Raw genomic sequence first — 20,761 nt, forward strand, 5'->3', positions numbered from 1 at the left:
TTATATTGTTGTCTGGTTGAGCTTTCCCTGTACGTAGATCTGTGTAGAGTTGTTTTCATTGAGTGTGTTTGTGTTGGGTTCCCCTGGTTGATGGGTTTTGCAAGTGGGGTTTACTTAAATGTATAAGGGATGTATACTGGAATCAATTATTATCGGTTATGTGTATTTGCTAGTCACTAAACTTTATATTTCTAAAACTGTTTTTCCTTAAAAATGTTGATTGATGTCTTTGCATGTTAATGATCCTTGCATGTTAGAGTTTTGATTTGCTTTTCATGTGTTGTGCAAAGAAATTGATATTAAACATGATGTTGTGGGATGTTAGTTCCATTGCTTTCGGCTACTCTATCTCTTGGTGATGTTGTTGGAAATTTTTGTGTGCATAAATATATATTTGGTTGGACAAGATATTAGAAAATTCTTGAGTTGGTTCTTGTTCTTAATTGTTAAGCTTGCTGGAGGTTATATTAGAAAATGACTTAATAGTGTTTTTAATTCAATGTTTTGTTGGACATCCTATTTGCTTACACTCGGCTAGGATATAGTGGGAAGTTGGTTGAATTATGTTTGGCTACTGGAATCTTTTTGTAAGCATGAAATTTTGCTAGTTTATGCTACTGCATGTTGAATTTGAGTTTTAAAATGGAATGTAATTTGCTTGCTAATTGAACTTGCATGCATTTGGTTGTTTCAATAAATTGTGATGTTGGCTGGATACTTTAATAGCATGCACTCGGCTGGTCAACATTTGGGAGATGCTTGAGTTATGTATTTGATTTAAGGGTTGGTTGGTTGAATACACTTGCATGCTCCCAGCTGGAATGTCTTTGAGAAAATTGAGTTCATGGTGTTTTAAAATGCTGGAAGGTAAGGCAATTTGAGTGGAAATTGTATTGAGTTCTTGAGTACTGCATTTTAAATATTCGGTGGCCCCTTTTTATTTCCATGAGATACACATTTTCGCATGCATAACAGAATTCATTACTTTTTGATATATATATATTTTGATTATATTATCTACATATGTGATCAAATTAGAGTTTGACATGTTATATGTAGTGTTAATTGATGGATATAGGGCTTGTAGTTGATTAAAGTGCTGCTTGAAGTCTATATCCAAGCTGGAAGAGAGTAAATATGATAATGTATTTGTATGGAACTGACTCCACAAACGACGCATGAGCCAACTCCATGACCCTGCAGAGAAAGAACCGAAGTCGTAGGAGAAACAAGACAATCGTAAGCAACTAATTTGTGTTTCATAGTGCCAAAACAAGTTGAATTATGTGTTCTCAGATTGAATGCTCAAAAAGAAGGAATACTCACTTGTACTGTCGGCTAGGTGTAATGAATAGTAGTAGCATCCTTTCCCAGAATTGGTTCCCTGGGAGATTGTCGATGGACATGTAAGCAAAATAACCCCAAAGAACTGATGTAGGAATTTGCTTGATGGCAGGCATGGCGCGCACTACTGCCACCACTAAGAGAGACTGCAACAGATTGCTCACTCTCTGCTCATTAACTCGAATAGGCAAGTAAGCATCAATGTGCTTCTCAGGATCAAATTTTTCCTTTTTGTTCTTTCCTTCCAATTCACCTTTCATAACCACCTCCTTCAAGTCTTGCAGTTCCTTAACTACTGCAGTCTGCAGCAAAACATAGAGGCATCATAAAGGGCTTAATATAATAGGCCAAAAATGTAAATATGGGGAATGGATATAGACTTCAAGCAGCACTTTTTACTTTCTTATGTTTTATTATTTACATTTATTAATATTTGTAGTTGATCATTGTTTTGTAGATGATGAGGTGAATGATGATTCGGATGATGATCTTGATGTGCCATTGACTGATCTCGAGACTGTGGAATCAAGAGACTCTATCACGCCCACTGTGGGATGAACATTTGCTGTCCTAAGAATTTTTTTGTTGAACATTGGATTATGTATTTGTTTATTTTAGTTGGTATTTATAGTTTATTGACTTATTTTGTTTGTTTATGTGTAATTGTGTATTAGTGATTTTGTATTTGTTTATTTTGGTTGGTATTTGTAGTTTTGTATTATATGTTATTGTTTGTTTATGTGTTATTTGTTTATTTTGGTTCTTATTTGTTTATATTCTTAATTGAATTGAATTTAGAGTAGTTGATTTAGGGGGTGTAAATGTAAAAAATTAAAATTGTAGGAATTTTGGGAGTGTAATTGTCATAATTGAAAACTGTTAGGGTGAAACTGTAAAAACTGAAATCTGGAGAGAGAAAAAACGAGTCCACCCGCGGGTCCACCCATACCCGTATAGGGTAGGGCACGGGTCCAAAATATTAGACCCGTATAAGGGCTCATACCCGTTTGACCCGGACCATACTCGACCCACCCACTCGTTTTGCCAAGTCTAACTACAGGTAAGGCAAGAGCATCTCTAACTACTTAAACATCAAACTCTACTCGTTTTCCTCTCACAAACACTAGAAAGACATCATCAAACATTTCTAATTCCTGACCATAATTAGTAAAAAATTCTTGAACAAGGGTCCTAGATGGAGGCTCAAAATTTTCAACAATGTTTATCCAATCTCTCATAGCAACAATAGACATAACATTAGGGAAATCTTCTAAATTCAAACGAGTTTCACAACTAAGAGTCCTCAAGACAACAAGTTTTGAGAAACGAAGAGAAGTTGAACCTGATTCAAAAGTTATGTGCTTTTTACCTGATTTTTGAGCTTTCTTTCTCTTTGAAGACTTTGAGGAAGATGCTTTTAACTTGGGTTTTGAAACCTTTGAAGAAGTTAGTTTCTTTCATGGAGGACCTTCTGAAGATCACGAGGACACACTTTGCGAGTCAGCTGAAGAAGTTTCCTATCTAGATGAGAAAGACGAAGATTTGGTTTCAGATTCCGAGGCTTATTGTTCTTGTCTGGCCCTTTTTATCTTAAGAATGGCCTGATGTTTCTTGCTTAAAGAAGAGTGATCACGATTCATCATGATTAAAAACAATGTAGGACAAAGAGGAGACAAATGAGAATAAAGAAATGTGAAAGAAGATGGAGGCGGTAGGTCGAGAGAGAGAGAGAGAGGTGTCTTTTTTGCAAAAGAGAAAAGTTGTCCCTTTAAATATACAAACCCTAGAAAGTAAATAGTCACTAAAAAATATATTTTATTTTATTTTTTTAACATATGTTTGCACATTACTAGAACAAGTGAGCACAATCAAAAGAGAACCAACTGAAGAAAACATCCACAAACATGATTACCTTTAAGCGAAGGGGTGAGCGGTTCCGGGTACCCTGCATTTTCTGAGGGAACCGGAACCGGAACCGCACAGTGCAGGTTCCCAAAAAAAGGAACCAGAACTGGAACCGCACAGTGCAGGTTCTTCAATTCAAGGAACCGGAACCTAAAATGCAGGTTCCGGTTCCTTTCCAGGGTACCCTGTAAAAAATCAATTACCCCCCTATTAGTTTAAAAAATAACAAAAACACCTTATAAGTTTACAAATACACCCCTAACAAATTTTCATTATTCATTCATTTGTGTCCAATGTAACTCATAACCTGTAAAATATGAGTCATGTCATGTCATGTTAAGAATAATTAGACAAAACTTGTTTTGTAAGTTATGGCATTATGAGATGTTTGACGACATTTTTCCACCCAAGTTTGGCAAAACGACACTTTCTCACCCGTCAAAGTTTTAAAATGACATTTTCTTACTTTTATCAGGTTCTATTACTATTTTCTGTTAATATTGATGAAAACATGAAAATATCTTTAAATAATTTATTTCTTAAATAATTTATTATAAATTAAAATTTAGTTAACTAAAGTCTTTACTCGACTATTTATTAGTTTAAGTGTAAAGATTTTTTTTTCCTTTATTTATTTAATTAATTAGGAATATTAATATTATATGTTAATTAGTAAAAAAAAAATTATAAATTTAATAGATTATTGAATAATAGTGATGAGATATTGATGATATTATAAATAAATAAATATTAAGGTCCTTTAACTTTAAATAATTCCATATCATTACTCCTAATTTTTTAGGTTGGGTTAACTATTTTTTCTTTTTTTACTTTTTGGCTAATTAAAAAATAATAAAAAATTTATAAAGTCAAATATTTAAGGGTATTTTTGTCTTTTCTGTAAAATATTAACAAAACCTAACGAAGGGTGGGAAAGTGTCATTTTGAAACTTGAAGGGTGGGAAAATGTCATTTTGTCAAACCTTGGGTGGGACAATGTCGTTCTCCCTTATGAGATTTTTTTTTTTTTTTTTAGAATAACCCAGGACAGTTTGTACGTACCTCAATTAATCTCAAGATCGAATTGAGGGAGAAGAATTATATCTATAGATTGATTTGAATGTTGATATTACTAATAAAACATGGGAATTATATGTAGGGGTGTTCGGTTCTGGGTACCTTACACTTTTTGAAGGAACCGGAATCGATGGTTCTGGTTCCTAAATACCCAGAACCAGAACCTGTAACAACAATTTTGGTTCTGATTTTGGGTATCCTGTAAAATTATAATGACCCCTCAAAAGTATCGGCTCCTTAATCATGTGATTAGTTTAAGGAAAGACTTCAAATTCTATTCATGAAAGAGGAATGGAATGATTGTCTTAAAGAGAGAATCTTTTGTAAATCTAATTGAAATACAACAGGTTAATTGGACAAGTCGGGGATTATGACCACCCTACCCAATGAGATTTATGACTTTATGTAGTAGTAGTGGTAGCATAGCCTATGATTTCATTGAATAAAATGATGATGGTCCATAGTAGGCAATTTAAACTTTATGGTAGTTGCTTACATTTAATTAGCACTAATGAAATGAAAGTGCTCTGAAACTTGTAAGTAACGTGTCAGTCTTCAACGAAAGGCTAATTAAGACTATTTTAGACTTATTAGATTTAGGGGCATTTAGTTAAGAGGATGTTGTATTATTAGGAGAGGTCGACGGATCGTTTGGTTCAAAGAATATTGTATTATTAAAAAAATTAGATTATTAGTAAGATAGATTAACTTGAAGATTAAGGAGAATGTTTTATAATAAATGTTTGATTAGATTGGTGGATATAAATAATTGATATATTTGGTTGGAATGAATAAAAGAATTTTGTGAGACCTTTTATTAAATTGCCCTTTTAAAAAAATATTATTTAGATTATTTTTTAACCCTTAACATTTGAGAATTTGGCTAAAACACCTCAGCCACAACAGAAGTTTAAAATTTAACAGAATACCCCTGATCACCCAAGCGACTGTCGATTACCATCATCGGCCATCGTCAAAAGTGACCTGAACAGTACACGATCGATCAGATCTGACCGACCGTGCGCTGATCTAGCCGAAAATGCCATAAGAGATTTGGCTTATAGTCGTTTCCTGCCAGATCTAGCTGGATGTGAGCCATTTCGACAACTGTTGGTAGTGGTGGCTGACGGCCGGCAGTCGTTTTGGGTGGTTAGAGGTATTTTGTTAAATTTTAAACTTTTATTGTGGTTAAGGTGTTTTAGCAAAGTTTCAAATGTTAATTAACTAAGGGTAAAATGGGAATAAAAATGGATTACCCCGATAATCTTAAAATAACACCCTTCCACTCGGTAATCAGATTACCCACTATTTTGCCTACAGTAAACACTATTTGCATTGAAAGATTACCGAAATCATTGATTATCTAAAAACCAAACACAGTAATATCCCGTTTTTAAGATAGATAACCGAGGTCATCTTCTATTACCCTTAACCAAACGGCTTGAGAATATTATATTAATGAGAAGATAGATTACTTTGAAGAATACTGGGAATGTTATATAAAATGTATTTGCTTAGATTGTAATAAATTGGTAGGTATGTTATATAGATTACTGAATTGCCCTTGTTTTTTAATATTAATAATATTATTATTATTTGGATTATTTTTTTAAACCCCGTACGTTTGAGAATTTAACTAGGACACCCATACAATAAAAGTTTGAAAATTAACAAATACAACCTAGCCACTCAAGAGGACAGCCGACTGGTTGTGCGCCAATTTGGCCACTTCCGGCCAAATCTATGGATGAATCTGGCCGAAAATGACCAGATCTACGACAGGTTCTGGTCGTTGACGACCAAATCTCTAGTCATCGTTAACAGTCAAAATCTAGTCGTCAACGACTGCCAAATCGGCACATGATTGACCATATCGGTCAGTTGTGCGTCGTTCCAACAATGTTTGTTGGCGGTCGGTGGTATTGGCTGGCAGCTAACATTCTTGTAAATTGTTTTTAATACAAGATCATTCTTGTCTAAAAGGTTTGTGTATAAGGATAAAATAGTTCATTCTTATAAATTGTTTTCAAAACAAGGGCACTCTTGTCCAAAAGTTTTAATAATTATGGGTAACATTGTAANGGAGAGAGAAAAAGAAATTAATAATAAAATCTTAGGGTGCATTTGATTTATTTTAAACTTATAGGGGTTTATAGGTAATTTTTAAGGATATATTTGCTAGTTTTCAAACTTATAAAAATTAATAAAATTGTTTAAAGATGTGACTGTTATATACACCAGTCAGACCGATCGGTCCAATCAGTTTGATCGGTCAACCCGCAAACCAGTCCCTTGATCAAGTCAATGAACGGTCCGGCTTTTTAAACAATGATTATGATCATATTGTTTAGTATTATTAAAATAATTTTGTGAGCTGCTAGAATGCTTAATCGCCAAAGCGGTGCATTCATTGAAATTTGCAAGTTATTTGTTCAGTAAATGATACATTCTTTAGTTTTGATGCATATAATTTTCTGCCCGAAGGTGGATATTACTTGTGTTGAAATTGATGGTTGGATAAGGTAAATGTTGGAAATATATTGGTCCTGAAAAAACTCCTATTAAGTGGTGGGTGGACAATGACCTAAAAATTCTATCTACCGAAAAGGGGATAGTTTAGTTTTTGAAGTCATATGTTGTGTTGTTTATTTCCTTAACTTTATGATTGGGGCCCTAACATCATGTCATTTTCTCCGCTCAAAGGGGAGCTAATGACGATGCATCGAGAATCCCTATAAGAAGTAGCCTATAAGGTTTTAAAGCTATTTTGACTATTGCTTGTAATACTGATTTGTTGCATTATTTATGATAGTCTATTTTGCTGTTAACAATAATAATGCCACGAATTGAGGTTCTGATTGATAACAATTTTAGGAGATGGAAAAAAGATAATATCGTGTTAGTGAGAATGTACAACAAATTATATTATTGATAAGAAAATTTCATGTTTCAATAATTCTCATGATTTATAATTTATTATTATTATTATTTTATATATACACAAATAGTTGTATATATGTGTGGGAATATGATTAAAGTAATTTATGGGTGTTATGCCTAAAAAATATAAGGGCTGATGTAAGGTTCAGTCAGCATCCAAAAGTCAGATCATGGGAATGCCCGTAACCTGCTTCTGTCATAATAGTGGACATGCGCCAGGCCAACTAAGAGCTGTGATGATCCCACGTGTCCAATCCATGCTCCAAATCGCATGTGGACAATGTGACATAAAGAAGGATTTTACACGGATAATCTCACCAACCCGCAAATTCAGTGATGATTGCCTCGATCCATTCCTCTATAAATTGAAAGCCCCTCTCTTATTGAAGGGGATTCGCATATTTTACATCTGATTAGCTACTCTCTCTCTCTCTAGAGTTTTTCGGTATTTGATACCTTGTATTACCATTGTAAAGTCAGTCAGTCAAAGTGACCTGACCCTTATCATCAATATAAGCATCAGTGGACGTAGAACTTGCTACTTTAGCATCCGAACCATTTTAAAAACTGTCCCCATTGCATTTATTGTCATTTTTCTTTACATTCACGTGTGCCTTTTTGGGCCAGCTCAACATTTCACACGTATATTTCGTTGGTGTAAAAATCACGCATCAACAATGGGCATGTTGTTAAATACATAAATTTCATGTTCGGAGGATTTATGGGTGAGAAAATACTCATAAATTTCTCTGTCATTTATTTGTGAAATTTATTTTTTTATATTTTACATATAGTAACCTACCCAAAGGGGGTTCTTATGTATCTTATTGCGAAACCATGACTTAATTGATAGTAACATAACGCCTAGGTAATTTTTCATCACAAAGGAGATTAATTATCGAAAAGTTGTGCATTATTATTGATTGGTTTATTATTAGATTTAGTTGCTTGTTGCATTCCCTACCCAACGGTGAATTTGCAATAATACAACTTGAGATCTTGTGAGAATAATGTGATGATGATATTTTATGATTTATTCTTGTTTTATTTATACTTATGGAGATATATTAAATAAAGTACTATACATTGTGATGTTGTTTATATGTATGATTTTGTATATATTTCACAATATAGGAGTAAGCTTAAATAAATCACATATTTAATTTTACATTTTTAGATTAATTATCAAAGTCTAAAAGAAAAAAAAAAAACATTCTTTTAATCAGGGAACATAGAAAAATTAGGCATAATATAAAAGATTAGATTTAAGTGTTTTTTTTTTTTTTTTTTTTTTAACCCAAAAGTTAGTCGTGTGTTTGACACACTATTTTTACATTATCCTATCTTAAAAATTGAAAAGTGCGTCGATCTTTTCGTTTCCAGGCCAGATCTACAACCAAAGATCCGGCCGTTGACGACGGCCAGAAATCTGGCCATCAACAACGACCAGATTTGTGGTCGTAGTTCTGGCCGTTTCTATCTAGATCTACGGTGGATTTATCTGGAAAAAACTAGATTGACGTACGATCGGTCAGATCTAGTTGTTCATGCGTTATCTTGGAGGCTTTCGACCATTGTCCGGCGGTGGTGGTCGGCTGCCGACAATAATTGGCTGGGTGAGGGTGTTTTTGTCAATTTATAAACTTTTATTGTGAGGTTTTTTTAGTTAAATTAACAAACTTAAGGGTTAAAATATAATAATATAATATTTTCCAAAAATACACTAAAAACATTTTCCTATCTTATTTTCCAAAAATCCTGTCCAAAATAGAATGCTATTCCAAAAATTCAGACTTAAGTTTTTGTCTTGTTTAGGGACGGAGCAAGAAAAGTTCTATGATGGGCCAAAATATTATTTATTGATATCTCTTTTGACTTGATTTATATGTAGACGAGTAATATTACACCAATAATCATTTCTCACAATTTATTTCATATTCTTAACATAATAGTTTATAATTGATCAGTTCGTAATTAATTAATGAGACACATGTAAGACCTATTGTGAACTAATTAATTGTAAATTGTCACGTAGAGAAAATTATTGGTGTAGTATTATTCATATTTACGTCTTTTTTTAAGTTAAACTAAACAGTTTTATATTGTTAACTACCCGTTTTTTGTTTTGTTTTGTTTTGTTTTTTTAACTTGTGATCCTTTTTAATTGTTTTATGAATATTTATATTTTCTATTTTATTTTATATTAAAGAGTAAAATAAATTTTTATTAAGCCCCTAGATTTTCAGTCACAACCCAGTACCCGCTCACTCTCTGAGACCTTCAGGCCTCAAATTCACGCTACTTCGCTCCTTGCGTGCAGGTACGCGCCGCCGCAACAAAATCCCACCTCAGGAAACTGTAATTTACGCTTATTTTCAATAAAACTGCTTGTTTCTTCTGTTATGTTTTGTGTGAGCCACCCTTTGGATTTCTGAGAAAATGGTAGAAAATGAAATGAAACAATTTAGCATTTAGATCATCTAGACTCAAGAGGTAATGAACTTAATTGAACATTGGAGGAATTTGCTGAATAGGGTTTACATTTTTTTTTTTTTTTTTTTTTCCTGGAAAGAAATGATTTCGTTATTTTACTGGGAAACAAACAGGGTTTTGTGGAATTTAGTTTGATTATTTTGTTATATGGGTTAGTAATTGCTATGTAAATATTTTGCAAATTATGATAGTTCATGTACAGATAAATAAGTTCTTTGTCTACAGACTTCCATGGAAAGCTGATGCATCAATTGCATAGTTTGCCTTGCTCAATAGTTGCTTCCATGGTGCTGAACCTTTTGGAAGAATAAGTGTTACTAGATGATGTAAAAATAGAGCTGTGTGCATAGTTCTCTAGCCTTCAAATAAGTTAAAAATGATCCAGCAGCTTTAAATTTTGGGTGGAAACACATTCCTTTGTGGTGATGAAAGTAAGAAAATAGCCTTTTTTTTTTTATGGATACCTAGAAGGAGGGGTGAGCAATTCCAGGCACCCTTCATTTTCCGGGAGAATCGGAATCGGAACCGCAAAGTGCAGGTTCCCAAAAAAAGGAACCGGAACCGCACAGTACAGGTTCTTCAATTCAAGGAACCGGAACCTAAAATACAGGTTTCGGTTCCTTTCCAGGGTACCCTGTAAAAAATTATTACCCTTTATTAGTTTAAAAAATGACAAAAATATCTTAAAAGTTTACAAATACACCCCTAACAAATATACTTTTTGGGTTTAGGGTTTAATTATAATGTAATATTATAATTAATTAAATTGTTAATCATTTAATTAAGTATTGTAATATTGTTTACAATAGAATGTTATAATTAATTAAGTAATCATACCATAAATTTATAATGTAATGTTATAATTAATAAAATTCTAATCATTTAATTAAGTATTGTGTAAATTAGTAAATTACTAATGTTTATAATATAATGTCATAATCAATTAAGTAATCATTTAATTATGTAATGTTATATTAATTATATGATCATACTATAATAGTATAATGTAATGTTATAATGAATTAAGTAATCATACTATAAATCTATAATTTAATATTATAATTAATTAAATTTCAAATCATTTGATTAATATACTAATGTTTATAATGGAATGTTATAATTGATTAAGTAATCATATTATAAATATATAAGGTAATGTTATAATTAATTAAATTTTTAATCGTTTAATTAAGTAATGTAATAGTATAGTAAATTACTAATGTTTATAATGTAATGTTATAAATTCATAACTAATTAAGTAATTATGTAATCATTTAACTATATAATGCTATAATTAAGTAAGTGATTATAATATAATGTAATATAATAATATTATAATTTAATTGAGTAATTATTTAACTATAATGTAATGCTTAATTAATGTTTATAATGAAATGTTTATAAGGTAATGTTATAATTAATTAAATTTCTTATCATTTAATTAAGTATTATGCTAATGTTTATGTAGTAAATTATTAATTACTAATATTTATAATATAATGACATAATCAATTAAGTAATTATTTAATTATGTAATGTTATAATTAATTATATAATCATACTATAATGTAATGTTATAGTGAATTAACTATTAAGTAATCATACTATAAATTTTTAATGTAATATTATAATTAATTAAATTTTTAATCATTTAATTAAGTTTGTACTAATGTTTATAATAAAATGTTATAATTGATTAAGTAATTATACTATAAATCTATAACGTAATGCTATAATTAATTAAATTTCTAATTATAAGTCAATTAATTAACTATTTAATTATGTTATAACTTATAAGTCAATTAATTAAGTAGTAATCAATTAATGTAATGCTATAATTAATTATACTATAAATCAATTAAGTAATGTTATAAAATTATAATTAATTAAGTAATCATTTAACTATAATGTAATGTTATAATTGATTAAGTATGATATTTAACTAGTAATTAAATTTATTAATGTTTATCAATTTATCATATATAATTAATTAATTACTAATTTATTATAGATATACTTAGAACTTGATAATTGAAGTAAATAACTAAATATATTATTACTCAATCAAATATACTATTTTATTCAAAAATAATTCTTTTAATAACATTAAAAATGTAAAACACTTTTAATTGGATCATAATTCCAATTATTCACTTAATTAATCAAAACTTTAATATTAATGTATTATAATATACTAAAGCTTTTAATATGATGTAATTTATATGTAATAAGTATAATTGTATTCATATATTTATTTAATTAGGTTATTCTAAAAATTTAACTTTTTCTATTTTAAATTTTTTTATATGTAAAATAATAGAAACCCTCCATTATTCACATTTCACAAATATTTCATTGTAGTCTAAGTTCCAAAATAGGTTCCAAACAAGTTTCAAAACAGGTTCCAAACAGGTTTCAAAACAGGTTCCAAACAGGTTCCAAAAATCGGTTCCAAACCGGGTACCCCCTACAGGTTCCAAATAGGGTACCTTTTTTACAGGTTCCGGTTCTGGTTTCGATTCCTCCACACACAAGAACCGGAACTGCACAGTATCGGTTCCAAAAAATTGGAACCGAAACCGGTCTCCGCATAGTACCGGTTCCGGTTCTACCCCCCGGTTCCGGTTCTACCCGCTACCCGTGCTCATAGAAGTCCTCTTATCTCATGAATTCACTGAGTTTTAAACAAGGACTACTTTATCCTATTCAAAGCGGTTTTGAACCCTGATCTCTACTGGAAGCCGGAGGTTTTAACCATTCAACTTTTCTTTTTCTTTTTTTTTTGTTAAAAAAAAAAAAATCTTCTCATCCAACTTATATGTAGCGAGTGAATCAGAAAGCTGTAGAAAGTGCAGTTATTAGAAAGCTGCTTAGAATATTGGCATTGGATTTAGCATAGGGACATTTGAGTTGAGCCACTATGATTTTTACTGTATGGATCATTCTACTTGGGGATTGTTACATATATTTGTTTGTTTACGTATACAGAGACAGGGTTGAGATCATGGATTGTTTTAGTATGGCATATAAAGGGATTTCAATCATCAATTCATATGTGATTATACCTATTTGATCTTAACTTCTTCTGCCTCTTTGGCCTCTATTTGATGGAAGTGGATACTATCTCTACTGAGTTCTGTTTCCTTTGATCTTGAGCTACTTGGTGCTATCTTTATTGCCATTGCTCCATTGCATTTCCAAATTTTGTAGTACATAACACGATATAATATGTTTGATCATCGGTGTATTATTTTAGAAACTACGAACTTCCATTTTTGTGAGCATGCTTGATAAAGTTCTTTACCTGTCCCTCTCTCACGTGTTTGTCATGAAGACATCACAATCAACCAATATGTGCCGGTATCAGGTTTGGGAAGACGACATACCCAGAAGTGAAATCTACGAACAAAACCTTGAAGAACATAGAAATGAGGCTACCGATTTTCTTCACCAGCTGGAGAAGTGCATGAATGAGATGAGAGAAATGATAGATAGCATTAAGGAAATTAATAAACGTTTAAAAAGGAAAACTGTTTCTTATGTGCATTCTTCTTTGTCTTATGTATTTTAGAGGGGCGGAAATATTCTCTTTTTACGTTTAACGTGAAGAAGTGCTGAAGTGTGAGTAGAAAGAAATTTCATGATGTGTGCTGGACAAGTTTACTTACATTGAGTGGACTATTTTTGAAATTGTGTATCTTATTATGGTTTCCTGCCTCCAGTGGCATCTCATTCCATAGCAGAAACTTGCCAATGTTAATAATCTATTCCCTATAAAGATAGGTGAAGTTCCCATGCTTGATTGAAAAGAAAATGGGAAAATGAAGCCCCACATGTGTATCTTTGTTTTTCAAACAAGAGTACGCAATTTTTTCCACTCAAATAATGGCTTAATGCCACTTATCCACTCACAAACTTTTAAAATGTCATTTTACTATCCAAATTTATATTCTTATGATGAATAGAGAGCAAACTCGGTCTAGACTGTTAAAGTTTTTGAAGAGAGGAGACCGATGAGTCTTTTGGTGGTGGAATGTTGAATTTTGGTGGTTGTGATTGATTGAAATTTGACTTGAGAGGGGTGACTGTTTAAACCCTAATTGCTTGATTGTTGGTGATTGGCACAGTCGGCAGAAGTAGGGTTTGAAGGGTTTTGGTGAGTGATGATAGGGGATGATAATGGTGGTGGTGGGGGTCGCAACGATGTTAGAATTGAAAACGAAATATAAATTTGGGTATTAAAGTAGTATTTTAAAAGTCTGTGGGTAAAAAAATGTTATTAAGCCATTATTTGGGTGGGAAAAATCATTCACTCTTCAAACAATAACAAAAGTTATGGGGTTAGTTATGGCAAGGCCATTAGTTTGATTTTTCCGGTGTCTTTCACATCTAAACTAATCAAGAAAAATTTGAAAGGGAAGCTCTGGATAATCTCAGGTATATGTTGATAAATAGAAAGCTCAAAACCAACACCAGAAATATACCAATGAGGCAAATAAGTGTAGGAAAAACTTTGATGAGATTGATTAATCTTATTTTAAAATACAATAATGCTACGGATACCGAATTTTTGTACCTAAGGATATGCCATCCAATCAAATGCGGCCACATTGACGACAAAACACGTCTTCTGTGAATAAACGATCGTCCAACAATTATGGACATCCGTCCATATTTTATGGACGATCGTTCATCAAGAACGAACGAACGTCTACAAAAATATCAGTGGACTCCCGTCCATATTATATGGACGAACGTCCACCTCATTTGGACGCTCGTCCATAAAATTATAAAAACAAAACAATGGACGCATCATAAAATTAATACTTGGTTCAAATAATAGCTAAGAAAAGCATACTCCCGCATCATCAACTGCATACAAACCGCTGAATTACTTAATTCCAACTCAAATTAACTCTTTACAAAACACAAACAGCTAGAAAAAATTCTAAACCCACAACCCAAATCAAAATCTAACAAAAACCAATGTAGTAAATAAACCATCTTCTCAATAAACAAGCACGAACTAACATTAAAAGAATCAAAACAGAACAAAAATGTTAGGCATGAAGTAAGCTCCAGAAACAACTTGCCTATAAGAGAGATCCAAAACCAGTCATCTAAAACAAGCCAAGCCATCAGTCTGAAAATCACTGTCATACTCTTCGCTTTTATCCTGAATCCCTGAATCACTCACATTAATACTCGCCTCTACATTGAACGGTCTCGATTTCTTCACACTGAAGAGTAAAATCTTGTGGTAGACTTAAGAAACCTGAGCCTTCTCCTGGGAGCTTGAATTGATCTTAAAGTTCGAAACTTGTAGTGAAAAGGGTCTCTTGTTTCCACACCAAATGACGCTCCATCACCATTGAAAAGCAGCTTTAAACGACCTTGCGTTGTGATTTGAGCCATAAATGTAAACAAAAACCAAAGAAAAGAGTTGGGTTGTTTCAACTTTGAAGGGAACTACTTCAGCGGGGTTATGTCAGTCACTTTTATACCAGATTTTAGAGATGGAAGAGATTAAAGGGAAGAAGAAAAGAGTAGTTTTTGAAGTGGAAGAAAGAAAAAAACATCCAGTTCACGTAAAAAACCGTTGCCACATGTTTTTCAACATATGCTTGAGAATATCTTCTTTCAGTTGGAGTGTTAGCTAAATGACAGATTTGTCATACTCATTTTGTCCTCAAATTATTGCACCAACTGAGAAGAAGAGTTCATGTTAGAATTTAGATTGATTTACTTAATAATGGAGTGTTAGCTAAACAATGGCGTCCATTGTTTTGTTTTTATAATTTTATGGAATGGACACTCGTCCATATAATATGAACGAGAGTCCACTCATATTTTTGTGAACGCTCATCCATTCTTGATGAAAATATGGACGAACGTTCATAATTGTTGGACGATTGTTCATTCACGAAAGACGTGTTTTGTTTTCAATGTGGTTGCGTTTGACTAGATGCCGCGTCCTTCGGTATAAAAATTCGGTGTCCGTAGTATTACTGTTTAAAATATGCAAACCAACCAAAGACAACATATCAAACAAAAACAGCAATGAAATCTGGATGTTAGATTAATCCCCATAAACAAAGTTTCAGACAGACATATATATATATATATATATATATAAGATAAACAATGACAGTAGTGACTTTCCAGTACTCCATCACATCCTTCATCCCCTTCATCGCCCCATACTATGAATCCACCATAAAAGATTACTGAGTGAGTTCCCATCATCAAAACCATTCAAGTTTCTACTCTTCTGCAGAACATTTTCTTTGTCATAATTTCCTTCCAAAGCATAAACAAAACCCTTCCATCCTTCTCCAACTCCCTCTCTTACTAAAGCGGTTAATGTCCACCTCACAAGTTCTCTTGCGAATTCAACATCAGAAAACAAAACCTCAGTGATTGGCAGTAGGGGGAGCAGCAGAATGCCAAGCCTACACTCTCTCCAAGCAGGAGGACCAAACCAGAGTCCACTATCCGTTTTGTTTGCCCACTGAACAGCTACTATATTCTCTCTAGTGAAATCACTGTCATACAGAGTATCTTGCTTTCTTACATGCCAACATGTCTGTGCTGCATGAATCTCCATTGAGACAGGCAGGGATCTAGTGGCAAGAAGGTGGTTGTCTGCATAGGCTAGCCCCATCAAAGCTGCTGAGTAGTATGCGTTCACAGCGTCACTTGTGCTCTCCTGATTCCTCCCATCCCAAAATTCAGTTAACCCCCCAGCCCAAGAATGCAATTTGTACAAGTCCAAGCATCTCAAACGCGGATAATTTTAATTTGCTCTCCGCCCCAAGTTCATAAAATCAGCCATAAGTGAATAGCTTGAGGCTTATGCTTACTCCCCCAAGCTGGATCAATATTTGCAAGTACTGCAATTGCATAAAACAAAGTATCCCAAATGGTAATGGTGGTCATTGACTCATTGTACACTCCAAATCCAAAATCTGCTCCAGACTTTTTTGAGCCTTGTTTAGTCAAAATTCCACCCATTTTCCATTATACAAAAAGCAATTTACCTAAAAGCCCCTTCTAACCAGGGCTCAATTGTATCCTTCAAGATCTTCCTTATCACTGGTATTACATCAAGAAAACACACCTCTTCAGCAATCAAAGCCAATCTTGCGGCTCTAGCAATCAATTTCCCGTAAAAATAGGTCGTGGTTATAGGACTTGAATGCACGGCATCAACATCCTTAGAAAGAGCTGAAACTATTTCAGCTTATGATTCTTCTCTAATTCCATTAATTGAATGCCAAGTTGCCGAAACCGAATCTGGTTACACTACCCACCCAAGAATCACCAACATCTATACATTTGTACTTAACAAAATGGCTTAAGGAAAACAGCATCACCTCAAAGGATAACAAGAACTGAACCGATCAAGAATTGACTGATTTTGAGAAACAGAATCCGGCATCACCGCAATTCTAATAATGCCTGAAACCCACGGGAAATGATTGAAGAAACACCATTTCGACTAAAATTGATCGGCAAAGACGAATACAATACCAAGTTTGGTTATTGTTAAGTTTAATGGTGTATTTATTGAGTGCATTATTGGTATCAAGTGATAGAATAAAATGAACAGTTGATATCAAAATAGGATGTCACTTGTCCCAGAACAAGTCACAAAAGGGCTTCCTCTATCCAGAAAGAAACGAAGATGTGAGGAGGGGATATCAAGAGTGACACTGAGATCTCTGTAAGAGGAAATTATGTGACTTTTTTGAGAATTATTGTCGGCTTTTTTACACCCTGAAATGATGAAATCAGCTTTGAAAAATTGGTATATTAAAGAAGAGTTGTGGAACCGAGATGGGTAGGAGACAGATAGTGAACGGAGAGATGATTTAATATGACATGGGTGGATGTATTCGGCCTGATCACCAGCTTTGACCGTGAAGTTTTGGAAGAAAGAGTTTGCGGGGAGAGGAGATGAGAAGAGAGACCGTACAGTTGAGTTTGTTTTAGGGAACAAAAACGGTAAAGTTAGTTGCTTTTCGTAATGTTGAGGCTCCATCGCCGGTTTTAGCTTCAGGTTCAGGCACTGGTGATGAAGAAAATGGAACTGGAGGGTTTATAGGGTTTCTTGGGAATTTTAAAGGGCTTTGTGACTGTAAGTTTGACTCAGTTTTAGTGAACAGAAATGGTAAAGTTGGTTGCTTTTTGTACTGTCGCGACTCCATGGCTGGCGTTTCAGCTTCAGGTTCAGGCACTGTTGATGGAGAAATGGAACTGAAGGGTTTATACGATTTCTTGGGAATTTTAAAGGGCTTTGTAACCATTATTTAATTCGTTGTTTGATTTTAAAGGGCTTTAAGTGTTCAAAAGAACAGATAGTAATCGGAACTGGCGGGTATCCGGTTCCAAATTTCAAATTCGATAATAATACGGACACCGAAATTGTAATAGCCTACGTATAACGCGTCTCTCCATTTTTTTATAATTTTTTTTCTAGTGAACGGCCGTCCATCAAATTCGGACGGCCGTTCACTCACATGGACACCCGTCCATGTTATATGGACGGGCGTCCATATGCGAGAGACGACTGTCCATATAATATGGACGCCTGTCCCTATTAAAATAAAATAAAAAAATTTGTAAAAGCTTAGGGACGGCCGTCCATCTATTATGGACGGTCGTCCATTAATTTTGGACGGGTGTCCATGTTATACGGACGGGCGTCCATATGCAAGGGACGGCCATCCATATAATATGGATGCCCGTCCCTATTAAAATAAAAATAAAAAATTTGTAAAAGCTTAGGGACGGCCGTCCATCTATTATGGACGGCCGTCCATTAATTTTGGACGGGCGTCCACAAATAATGGACGCCCGTCCTTCACCAAAATATGAAAAAAAATAAAATTCTTTGGGGACGCCCGTCCACCAATTGTGGACGGCCGTCCCTTAATGTTGAACGGGCGTCCGTAATTTTTGGACGCCCGTCCAAAATTAATCTTTTACAAATCTTAAAAAAAGCGATGGACGGCCGTCCACAAGTCCTTTTATTGTCGCCCGTCCAAAATCAATTCGTAAAAAAAAATATTTTTAACACTGGACGGCCGTCCCTAACTTGTGGACGGCCGTCCATTAATTGTGGACGGGCGTCCATACTGAATGGATGCCCGTCCATTCATTATGGATGGCCGTCCACAATTAATGGACGGCTGTCCCTTTTGTAAAGGATGGTCGTCCAACCCTTATGGACGGCCGTCCATAATGTTATTAAAAAAATTTAAAAATTTTTTTTTTCACGTTTTAGGTTAAAACATTTGGGGAAGTTTCAAATTTTTTTAACACCCAGGCAGCCATTACCATCTTCTTCATCTTCCATCTGCATTACTGCATCTTCTTCGTCTTCGCGGTGTTTTTCTTCTGGACTCCTGTTCTGCGCTTGTTCTTCGGCTTGGTAATTAAACACTTTCCTTTTTCAAGTTTTTTTTTGAATTTTTTTTTTTTTTTTTGGTTGGATGAATGTGTTGAATGGAGTTGAGTTGATGAGATAAAATCCAGTCAATTTGGTGGGACTGGTTTGTGTGATTGATGAATAGAAGTGTTCTGCCATTGATAAAGATAAATGTAGTTTATTTTACATGCTGATTTGTGTGAACTACTGTGAAAGAAAAATTGATTTTAGGCTATGTATAAATTGATTTTAGGCACAATTTATACAAATTTGATTCGAAAACAAGGATAAGAATACACGATATGGAAACAAGCCATAGACTTCCAGTATCCGTGCTTGAATGTTGTTGATTTCTCATTTCCTTGCTATGAAATATAATCAGTAAGATAAGGTGTAGGCACACATTCATTATCTTGCCCACTTCACTAATATCGGCAACTTATATTCAAACTTTTAATACATGTATACACTTACACAATACACTGCTACGTATGTATATCGACCTATGGCACGTACTATACAAGGTGTGCCAGCATTCAAACAATGCATCTACCTCCATCAATTAATTCCAAATATCAAAAAATTATAAATACAATGAAATGCCACAAACAGCATCACACAAAAGGGGAATTGCAAGCTGGCAGGATCTTTAGTAAATAAAACAACTTCTGGAAAAAAAAAAAAAACTTACCTTTTGTGTTCAATAGCAGCTGAATCTATGTCAAATTGCTCTCATTTGATGCCAAGAGAGATTAGCTACTATCGTCAGCTTTTGAAATGCTTTTTTGCTTTTTGATTAGTCCATCCATTAAATTCATGTAGATCGATTTGTTTATAGGGATACCATTTTGTTTTGTTTCCTCAAAAATGTGCATTGCATCCCCTTGTATTTCCCTTGACTACACAGCTCATTGATCTGCTCGGAGTAAGCAATGAAACTTGAATCAAATCCCTCAGAAGTCTCCTCAGCAGTCACCACACTCAGCCCCTGTACCAGTTGAATTGGTAGATCCTTCAATTTTCCTTCTTCAACCCTTTCCAAGTCACTCTACCCATCTACACCCTTTATAAATCTTACCTGTAAATCACTTACTACTGGAAATGAAATCAACCCTTTTCGCTCGGCTGCTTCAAATCAACCCTTTCTTATTTATGGCAAGAAAAAATAAATATTGGCCACGGTTTTACTATAGTGCTTAGAAAGTTACACTATTTTCATGGAGAGAAGTCTTTAAACAGTTAAAATCGAATTTTAAATCTTCAAGTTTGAAACTGCATGCATGTTGAATATGAATATTCTGGCCGCCTGACAAATGGAACAGCTCCTTTGCTTGAAGAAGAATCGTATACCTTCTAAATTTTTGGACTTGTTGAATGATTCTGATACCTTTCTTTGTTAAAGTTATATACTTTTTCATCTCAATACCAAGAAGAAGAAGAGATAATGTAACAGTAGAAAGTTGCAAATAAAGTAGAAGCCTTTAAATATTCAATTCTCTTTTCAATTCCATTATACCAGAGAAGGTATTAATTAATTTAATTAAGTTAGTGTTATACCCCTTGATGACT

General features: G+C 33.6%; 1 pseudogene; it reads right to left on the reverse strand.

Moving 5' to 3' along the window:
* Nucleotides 1-1,091: 1,091 nt before the first annotated feature.
* On the reverse strand, nt 1,092-17,935 carry LOC116111915 (annotated as a pseudogene).
* Nucleotides 17,936-20,761: the final 2,826 nt, after the last annotated feature.

Source organism: Pistacia vera, unplaced genomic scaffold (assembly GCF_008641045.1).
Source record: "Pistacia vera cultivar Batoury unplaced genomic scaffold, PisVer_v2 Contig654, whole genome shotgun sequence".
Taxonomy (NCBI): Eukaryota; Viridiplantae; Streptophyta; class Magnoliopsida; order Sapindales; family Anacardiaceae; genus Pistacia; species Pistacia vera.